The sequence below is a fragment of the Lissotriton helveticus genome, chromosome 7 (assembly GCF_964261635.1).
Source record: "Lissotriton helveticus chromosome 7, aLisHel1.1, whole genome shotgun sequence".
Taxonomy (NCBI): Eukaryota; Metazoa; Chordata; class Amphibia; order Caudata; family Salamandridae; genus Lissotriton; species Lissotriton helveticus.
This window is the reverse complement of record NC_136068.1, coordinates 547,490,345-547,501,523: the sequence shown is the minus strand read 5'-3', so window position 1 is coordinate 547,501,523 and position 11,179 is coordinate 547,490,345.

Here is an 11,179-nt window from a genome sequence, read left to right as displayed (position 1 = left end):
GTACAGCAGTCCCACCCCTTCTCTTGTACAGTAGGTTAGTCTGCCTGGCCCTACTCTGAACTGGAGTATCATAGTGTGGCATTCTTGTCAGGAAATATTGTAACTTTTGGATTCTTTAAATAACATTGAAAAACACATGAAAACATACTTACTGGAACAGATGAATATTTTACTTTACAGCTACAGGTCACTGTAAAATGATGATTTAAAAAGCCTAACTTCAAGCGTCGATAGCCAGATTCTTAAAATTGGCTGAGATCCTCGGTCCCGTCTGGCCAGTTGAAGAAGGCGTCTGCCGCTGGCACGAGGACATCCGGTGATGTCCGAAATCTGAATTCCAACTGCTGCTTGACAATTATGTGACCCTAAGAAAATTCCTTTCTTCACCCTGTGCAAGGGGCTGTCTAAATTAGCTGGTCCATGAAAAAGAAGAGTGGTACTCCCTTGAAAAAACAAAAATAAACAACCATTTTCGTATCCAAGCCTAAGTGATTTGGAGCCTAACACACCTCTCCATTCTTTCAAATGCTCTGTAATTCCAATCCGAAGCGCACACGCCTAGCACAGCAAAGATCACCTAGGTAAGTGCCGCTCAGGCCTTTGAATGTTTTGTAACAGAGATGTTTTCTAATTAACACAGAGACACGCAAACTAGTGGTGCAGCACCCCCATTAAACTTGAAAGAGTTTAGATGGATGGGGAATGAACAACGTAGAAGTCACTCAAATGTTGTTTTTTTCAGGCGGAATTTTTTGTTTTCAAAGACAGCTTGCAACCTACCCCCTATGTCTTTACTAAGGTGGCACTACTGGCCAGCATCCCCACACTAAACATTGTCCCAACACGACCAACGCAAACACACAAGCTCGTGTGCACGCACACAAATGCACATATCTTTGTAGAAATTCTCCCATACAAGTATCATAATCCCACTTAAAACTAGTGTACCTTCAATAGTGATATTGTGTAGCTTCGTAAGAAAGATACATCATGAGCACAACACAGTAAGGGGAATTCCGCGTTCCTGTCCAGTGCACCTGTTATCCCTGTCTTTTATGCCCACGCCAGGCACTAACCAGAGTTGAACTAATCTCCAAAGAATTCAACCTAGCTTTAGAAACACCCTGCTATTCCCATGTCAAAATGTAATTACCCTGGAGAAGGACTCCTGCAGATAATGAATGAGTGTTGGACACAGAGTAGTAATTTGAAGTGGGAAATGCAAGTTATAGTCCTCATCTTGGTTGTTTATGTTTTACTCCCTAGAGACACCCACCCTTGTCTTGGTTGAATTATAAGTTAAGCAACATACTTGATGTCACGTTTAACCCTGCCATGGAAATATTTCCTTGATGACAAGAAAGAATGTTGCAAATTACATTTTGCTTGCAGTAAAGCAGTGTATAATCACACTGGATGGTCATTAGTAGTAATGTACTGTGTGACTCCATTGAAGTACTCGGTGCTTAATTTCTAAACAAAATAAGCATAGGGGCCCAAACATTTTCTTTGAAATCCACTGCCAGTGCTGTCGAATGCCAGGGTTGCAAATACCAGAAATGTCTTTTTTTAAGGACACCTCATGGGTCTTCCTTCCACTACCAAACACTTCCAATAATATCTTTAGCTTCCTCCTGGAGGTTCTCTTTCATCCCTGCTTTGTCCCTTTGTCTCTGCTCCGATATCTTTCTCTTCCTCTGTCTTTCCTCCTTATCTATCTTTCTCTTTCTTCCTCTAGGTCAAACTGTAATGGTCATCAAAAATGAGTGCCAATGTTTTACCCCATATTACAAAAAACAGTGGACCCTAGTAGTTTGGGTGATCAGGGTAAGAATAGACACAAACTGGAATAGTATTTATGTAATTTATCCAGCCAGACAGGAATTTATTTGGAGATGCACACAATCAGAAAGTAAATTCAAGGGGGCACAGCCCGTGACCCACCGTGAACAAGACAAAACAACAAGTATAGGCAAGAACAAGCAAATCGGTCTGTATACTTATAATCAGTGAACAGACTTGATTGTAGTTTGAGTGACCATTGTACATAGTATTCACAAGCATATTCAGTACATATGATCCTATTGTGTTGACGACGTTTCGATGCCGAAAAACAAGATAAATGGCATCATCTTCAGGACAAATATATAAATCATGTTTGTCTTGGAATTATAAACAATTGCCTTTCATGCTACATACAAATGACATTAGTGGGGAAAAAATTAGGGAGAAAAGGGAAAAAAAAACAATGTAATTACGTGGCCAGGCATGTTTGAAACAAAAAACACACGGTGGTGCATTTTACTATTCGCACATCAAGGGCCGTTCTTTGCTGGCATGCTTAGTGCTGGAGCAACAATGTCAAACTGTGCACTTAAACATCGGTGCAGTGAGTTCGGCGCAGATGGCGAAAAAGGAAGGAGAAGTGATGGCGCAGTGCGAAATGGTGTTGGAATTAAAAAGCCTGAGTTCCAAATGGGAACCAGTTCAGAGAAGGGGCGATTAAAAGAAACAAAACGTTGCATATGGTGCAGTGCGAGACAGTATCAAGAATAGTAGTGAGAGGGTCCAGAGTGACTGGTGCATTAACGATGACTAAACAGTGTAGGATACAGGGTTGTCTATACAGGGAACAGTTTTATGTAACCGGCATGGTGACATATGAAGTTATTATCACAGCAGATCCTAACCAGGTATACAATTGTCTATACTGTGAGCAGTATTGTGTGAACGGCGCGGTGGCATTCGGGGAGAAAGTTAATATCAAGGCTAGTCCTTAAGGCGTGGACAATTATCTCTACAGTGAACAAGTTTGTGTAAACGGCGCAGTGATAATAGAGGAGAAGGGTACTACCAAGACAGATCCTTAGGCGGGGAGGTAGTACAGGTCAAGAGAAGTGCATCGATTTGGACCTAAGGAGAAGGTGGCCTGGATAAGTATTGTGCAGTCATGGTAAATTGAGCGTTAGAAAAATGAGCAGAGAATAGTTACCAATGATAGCGTGTATTTCAGATTATCCCGCTTTTGAGTCAATTAGACCGTCCAGATCATGGCTCGCTGGGGAAAGGTAGCATGGGCTCAGTCAAACATGTGTGACAGGGGGCTGGGGTAAGGTTAAGCGGGTTAGGGTGGATGTACTTACAGTTGTGCCGGTTGCAGTATCGCAGGACGTGGCATCTCTGTCGGGGATCGCTGTGGGGCTGTTCTATGGGAGCCAGCTAAAAAGACATATGGTCTGAAAAATAAAGAAGGGACTAGCGCTGACTGTGTCGTGGCCATATTGGAATGGCAGTCATGCAATTAGTACGCGGTGGCCATCTTGGAGTGGAGAATGAGATAGCATGGGGCATGTGATTAAAATAAAGGAGGGACTAACGCTTAGCTAAGCGGTTCAAAGGTTAACTAGGACGTGGTGGCCATCTTGGAGTGGAGAATGAAAGGTGGTGAAGTGGTAGTGGTGGTGATATAAGTGAAAATCAAGATTTTAAAAACAATGTACATTCAAAATATCAAGAGGGGAAACAGATGATCACATTTGAGAAAATATTTTCTATCCAAGGACAGAGACATTTCTTAGGCACAGTAATTTTTCTTTGACAGTGATTTTTAACCAGGCATATCGTGGGGATGTTTGCAACTTCAGTTAGAGGAGGGTTGTCCAATCCTCAAGGCAGTTGAGGCCCATACGGATACTGTTGGTCCTTAGTATCCAATGTAGCTCATCCTTATTAAGTAGTTGTGACACATCCGCACCACGTGGTGGTGGTTTGACCTGTGTAACAATTGTCCAAGTCAAGTCTCTTTCATTGTGTGCCTTTTCCACAAAATGTTCCACCAAGGGGGCGTTTTCCGTGTTGCATTTTATTCTGCTTCGGTTTGCCCAATGCAAAGCTTTATTTTCTGAGTGGTATGACCTGCATATATTTTCATGCATGGACAAAAGATCGCATACACCACATTTGATGAATTACAATTGGTAAAATGTTTTCTTTCAAACTTGATTGAGCCAAATGAGAAGGTTTTACCTTCAATAGTTGAATCGCAGGCTACACAGTTGCCACATTTCATGTGGCCAGTAAGTGCGGGTAGTCCCCATACATCATTTAGCGTAACTTTGGATGTAGGTTGTGGGAGGGATGCTCGTACCAGATGATCTTTGATATTTTTGGCCCATTTGAAAGCAAACATTGGGCGTTCTAATTGTAGTTCCCCTGCATTCAGTACTGGCCAGTGTTTCAGTATGCTTTTCGTTATAGAGTTTGAAGCTGGTGAGAAGGTAGTCACATATATGAGTCTGTCTTGGTTCTTTTTGGGCTGGGTTCTAGCAAGACCTCAAGGGGGCAGTACCAAGCTCTTTTAAGAGCGGCGTACCAATTTTTTTGGGTACCCTCTGTTTCTGAGTTTATCACTAAGAATTTTAGCCTCCTTAAAATAATCTTCCTTAAAGTAACAAATCCTTAGGATACGTAGGAACTGGGAGTAAGGGAGGGAGTCTCTCAGGGCACGGGGATGATGGCTGTTGTAAGTTAACAGAGTATTACGCTCAGTGGGTTTACGATGGAGACTAGTGGTCAGACAGCCATCTGTGTGCTTAATTTCCAGATCAAGGAATGGTATTGAGTCTTTACTCATGGAGAGCGTGTATTGCAACCCTCCACTGTTGTAGTTAAGCCTGTGTAGAATGTGGGTGAGAGTGTCTGTAGAGTCAGTCCATAGTCGGAAGATATCATCTATGTATCGTTTCCACAGGGCTATGCCACTTTGGAAAGGATTAGAGGAGTTCAGGATACATGATGTTTCTATGTGGTCCATGTATAGAATGGCCAGGTTGGGAGTAAAAATTGCTCCCATGGAAGTCCCAAGTACCTGGCCATAAAATACTCCCTCAAAAAGAAAAAACTTCTTAGTTACACAGATTTCCAGTAGTTGCAAAATGAATAGTGAGGGGACATTATGTGGGTGTGGTTGTGTATTCAGAACTTTTTCAATCACCCAAAGAGACTCTACTTGAGGGATGTTAGTATATAATGACTCCACATCCAGTGGGTGCACATGGTGCTGGATGTGGGGTCAAATGGATAGTCCTCAATCATATTTATCATGGACATGCTACCTTTTATTTAGCATTGGGTGTCCGGGACAAATTGTTTGATGACGAAATCAATGTAATGTCCGAAGGGCTCTAGCACGGAGCCACACCCCGAGACAATTGGGCGACCAGGTGGACTGTCGGAATTTTTGGGAATTTTGGGGAGGCAGTAGATCACCGTTAATCTGGGGGCTTTTATGTTAGGGAATTCATGTTCCTTTTTTGATAGATTTCCTGATTTGAGTGCCTCGTTGGTGACACCAAGAATCATCTTTTGTATTTCCTCTGTCGGGTTGCGTGGAAGTTTGCAGTAATTTTCCGTGTTCTTGAGCTGGCGGAAGATTTTGTTCCGATAGTTTTCCAGTTCTTGAATCACAATTCCACCACCCTTGTCAGCTGGTTCAATGACAAGGGATGGATTGTTTTTAAGAGATGCAAGTGCGTTTTTTTCAATGATAGAAATGTTATATGGAACAAATGATTTCTGTTTTTCCATAGTAGTTAAATCATTCAAAACCAATTTCTCAAAGGTGGGAATTTCAGGTGGAATCATTCCTCCAGTGGGGGGAAATTTCGAGGGTGGTTTGAAGTGGGTGTTGGCGTATTTCAAGGGTGATGGGTTCAGAAGAAAGAAACTGTAAAGCCTGATTTTTCTGAAAAATCTCAGGAACTCGGTTTATGTATCAAGATAATTCGGGCGAATGGTGGGAACGAATGAGAGCCCTTTGTTGAGCAGTGACACTTCCCCACTGGACAGTGTATGCTGGGTAAGATTGAAAATAGGGAGAAGTGCATTGTTGTGCTCAGTTATATTACTGAGACTGATGGGTTAATTGATTACCATCGGTAATGTTGCCGACGGGTAAATCGTTCGCCTGGAGGGTTGGGAGGGTTTCGCCATCTCTGTGGTTGTTTTCCTCTCCGGACTCCTAGAGGTTCGGGCTGGCCTCTGCCTCGGCCTAAAAAATTCCTGTGGGAAGCGCCTGGGCTATCACTCTGGTCAGAGTGTTCAGATGAATTTGCCGAGCTATCAGAGAATCCTACAAAATTTTGGCGTCGGCGTACATTGTTTTTTTTTCCCTTTTCTCCCTAATTTTTTTCCCACTAATGTCATTTGTATGTAGCATGAAAGGCAAATGTGTATAATTCCAAGACAAACTTGATTTATATTTGTCCTGAAGATGATGCCATTTATCTTGTTTTTTGGCATCGAAACGTCGTCGACGCAATAGGATCATATGTACTGAATATGCTTGTGAATACTATGTACAATGGTCACTCAAACTACAATCAAGTCTGTTCACTGATTATAAGTATACAGACCGATTTGCTCGTTCTTGCCTATACTTGTTGTTTTGTCTTGTTCACTGTGGGTCACGGGCTGTGCCCCCTTGACATTACTTTCTGATTTGGTGTGCATCGCCAAATAAATTCCTGTCCGGCTGGACAAAAGACATAAATACTATTCCAGTTTGTGTCTATTCTTACCCTGATCACCCAAACTACTAGGGTCCACTGTTTTTTGTAATAAGCTAAACGCCCAAGGTCCCTAGCGTACTACCTTCGGGTTCCCTTGTTTCCTATAACTGAATGTTTTACCCCAGCCAGGGCCGGACTGGGAACAGCAACCATCCCTGGTGATTGCTGCCCGACTGACGCTAGGAGCGTGCGGGGACGGGGGTGCTAGTGAAACACAGCACTTCTGCTTTTTTTACATATTGCAGGTCCCCTGTAACAAAACCAGCCCCATCCCTCTGTCCCATTGGAGAAATGCCTGGTGCCTGCTACGGCCTGTCCTGCCCTGACCTCGGACCAAATTAAGCCCTGGAAAACTGCTGTGATTGCTAGTTTTGCAATGTAATTCTGAGTTTTACACTAGTAAAATACAAAACAAATGGGATGATTACCTGAGAGAAAAGATTTCAAGAAATAAAGCAGATCCACAACTTAAACAGCATTCAGTGTAGAGGAATCCAATTATACAGGTCTTATTGCGCTGTGGTATTTAAACTGCTTCTAAACGTAACATAGTCTTGGATGTTGTTGTCTTAACTTTCCACTATTCTTCATTACTTCGATTTCTACTTATCCATGTACCCATCTTTGCTAAATCATGGGTATCAACACCTTTGTCAGGCAAGTTCCTCAGGGCATGATTAACATGGGTACTAAGCAATCCTTGAGGCAAAGGCGTAGGCACTGCTGTGCAGCTCACTTCAATGCCATAAGCCTCAATTTTGTGATTTGACCTCTAGGGATTAATAAGGTTGAATCATCAAGACACACACGGAAGTAATTTAGGCTAAGAAGCTCATATATTTGACACACACACTAGTTACGATGCCTAGTTTATGCTGTTTCTCTATGTTAAAAAAATCAAAGAACATTTACGTACTTAAAAGTTACTCTTGCTTAGTAAATTATGGTCGTCGACTGGTTCAGGATGCTGCTCAGACCCTCCGTATCCCAGCCTGGTAGGCGCAATATCTCCCTGAAGCAATTCCACTGACTTTCTAGGAATCCTGAACACATACCATTCACCAGTACACAACATTTTTAAAGAGCAAAAGGGGATGACCTGGATGTAGAGTTAAATGTAGTTCTCTAATAACAGAAACTTCCCAGAATTTGCCTAGCTCGTTCTGTTTTGGCAGTTCATAAAAGGGAAGAAATCAATGATGTAATAGCACGCATGCCGTTTTTAAAGACACAACACCACAGATGCCATGAGTACCCTCGTTATGCAATCAGCATGACACTTTGTCAAACTTTGAACGTGTGGAGGGGACACAGGTAAACCGATGCCAAGCAGGAAAGTATGAATGGGAGATCTACAAATTAGGCAGCTGCCTGGCCATGTATTGTAATCCTTGTAGACATGTCACTTTCACACACGTTTTAGCTTGTTTGCCTGAAAACCCCTAACAGTGGCTCTTAAGCCAAAACGCAAATCTATATATATATAAACCAAAGTATGTCCGTTTGTCCTTTATGCAATACTACACCATTCATCCGATCGGCATGAAACTTTGGGAAGTTGTTGAGTACACTCCCGCGAAGGTTTCTGGCTACAAAAAAAATTGTTAAAAGTTGTTGAGTACACTCCCGCGAAGGTTTCTAGAAAACAAAAAAATCTTTCAAATACTGAACGTTTACAGTTTCCGGTGTGACTTGCTTTTGCAATGACCATCAACAAAGCACAAGGACAATCGCTGCAAGTGTGTGGACTAGATTTGGAGAATCTGTGCTTCTCACATGGACAACTGTATGTGGTCAGCTCACGCAACGGAAAACTTTCTGATTTATTTGTCTACGCACCAGACGGAAAAACAAAAAATATCGTGTATCCACAAGCACTCGAATAAAAAAACTGAAATAAAACAACACTTTGAAATGTTTTCCATATTAAAATTAATACGTTTCAATAAAAATGACACAATGTAAATTGAATGTTATCATAACAAATTTCCTTAAATTTCCTTTCTTCTGAGATCGCGTCAACGCGCAACGGGTAAGCTAGTTAAACATAAAACAATGCATACAATGGTGGATTTCTCACACTCCTAGTGCCCCCCTTTTTTGCATTTAAATTCATTTGTTTGGGCTGGTCACTGTGAAGGTGAGTAAAATTGAGCAAAAAACGGAATTAAAAATATAATACAACTGAGCATGGTTTAGTTTATTTTTATGTAGACTGCACCTTAACAATATCAGAAAATAATGCTTGCATTTGTAGGATAAATGTATACACACTTATATTACAAAGTATTACGCTTTGTGGTATAATCGTAAACAGAGACACACCTGTACATAAACAGTCACAAAGGGTTGTATAGTAAGCATAAATGAGTATAGCATTACATTAAGAATCTTAAAGGGTGTGTATAATCACAGACACAGTCAACAGTACATTAACAATCACAACAGGTTGTAGTTTATTCAAAGACCGGGACATCATTACATTAAGTCTAAGACTACGTTAGCAATCACACTGGATTGTAGTATAATCATAGGTAGTGATAGCATTACATTAACAGTCACGAAGAGTTGTAGTAAAAGTATAAATGAGTACAGCATTACAATAACAATCACAAAATGTGGATTTAATCATAGACAGAGACACCATCAGAGATAACGATGATGTGCTGCAGTATAAATAGATCCACAGATATTATGCAGCAGGAAAGATTATGCGGCAGGATTGACTAAATTATGCAGCAAAAAAGGCAAATACTGTGGTGCAATGCGGCACATTCTTTGATGGTATTGCCTAATTATTTTCTCATTTTTAGACTTGTAAATACTGTGTGGGCATAGTTTGCACCTCCTTAGTACCAGTTTAACTCCCAAATGTAGCAGAAAAGTGACAAGTCAACCTTTGAGAAGGGCCTTCCAATGTGCAGCACCATGTGTCTGCGTTTTTAGCAGGAGCGACCTGTGTAGGTAAGCACAATGGGGCAGGGTGGGGGGCAGTCACCAGATTACGACAAGGGAAAATTAAATTAAAAACAAAAGAAAACGACCTACCTCGAGCTCACCGCATCGCTCGGCGATGCAGCGAGTGCAAGGTAAGGGTTTTTCTTATTTTTTTTTAATGTAGTGCACCTCGTCGTCATCTGTCTATTTTCCCCCAAACTCGCTTCCCACTCTTACCTGCACGGGCCGCTCCTGGTTTTTAGTGACCTTTGAACTATTTGAGCTACAAACTATTTTTTTTGTTAAAATCTGCAGATTATACATCAGATGATGGGTTATGTGGCAACAACTGCAATTTCATTATTATGCAAAAAACTACGGACCCACACAATCGCATAATTCTAGTGGCTCCAAGTAGAATCCTAGACATTAACAGCTTTAAATGAACAGTAGCTAAAGGTTCTACTATAGTCATAAACAAGTATAGCATTAAATTAGCAAACACAAAGGGTGTGTATAATCATAGATAAAGACGCTAGTACTTTAACAAGCACAAAGAGTTGTAGTATAACAAAAGGCATCAGATTAAGACTCATAATGGGTTGTAGTATAATCTGTTTCAAGACGCCTGTTCAGGTAAACTATTACATTGTCATAAATTAGAAAAGACACATCAGTGGGTACAGCATTCCAAAAGTGTCATACCTTTTCAGGGGAAGTCTAGGTGTGTTTCCACAGAGAGACGTGACCTGCAAAATATTTGGCTACCAACAATTTTGTGTGTTTGTTGATGCTCAATGCCTTTTGGTAAATTAGCTTGCCTGTAAAGCCTCCTTTGCTACCGGTAAAAGTGAATACAGCAATTTAGACAATCCCCTACACAGATAGGTTGTCCACAGTACTCAACTCCATCTGTGGGCCTAAATGTGAACATTTACTGATACATAGAATCAGAATTTAAAAATGTACATCTGAAAATGCCCTTTTTGCTCTCCTGAGCTTTATTTAGATGCCTACATTATTTTACAAATGAGGGCCTTAGTGAAGCAAGCTGTATGATAGAGAGGTCGGCAGTGGGAGCTGCTAGTACCAGATTGTGAGACAGCGGGGCCAGGTTTAGCGCTGGCGGCGCCCGGTGCGACAATCATTCCATAGCACTCTCCCCACCTCCATGACCTCATCCTCAGATTCCCTCACTACCACCCGGCAAAAGGGCCCCTCTTCTCTCCATAGCTACTCTCTCGCAAACATTTCATTTGTTTTAAGGCGTTGGTAAAGACTGGCTTTACTAATCCACTCAGCTATCCACTTTAAATACAGGCATATTAATCCTCTGCGCTACTTCATGGTGAGTCAAAAATTAGACAAAACTCCCATCTCTCTCTCTCTAGCAGGAACATTAATCATTAGAGTTATCTTGACATTTGTATTGCTGTCTGAAATCCTGACACAGGAGGAACTCTACATCAGCTGCTTTTAAATCATATGTTATTGATGAACACATCGCCCCCACCTACGATCAGAGCCCCCTCCTCCATGTCAGCGAGCGCCCAGGGCGGCCGCACTGGTCACACTGCCTTAAAGCCGACCCTGTGAGACAGCATGATTTGAGCACTACTAATCTGAGCAACTGTGCAAGCTAATTTTAACTGGGCACTGCTTGACTGCTGCAT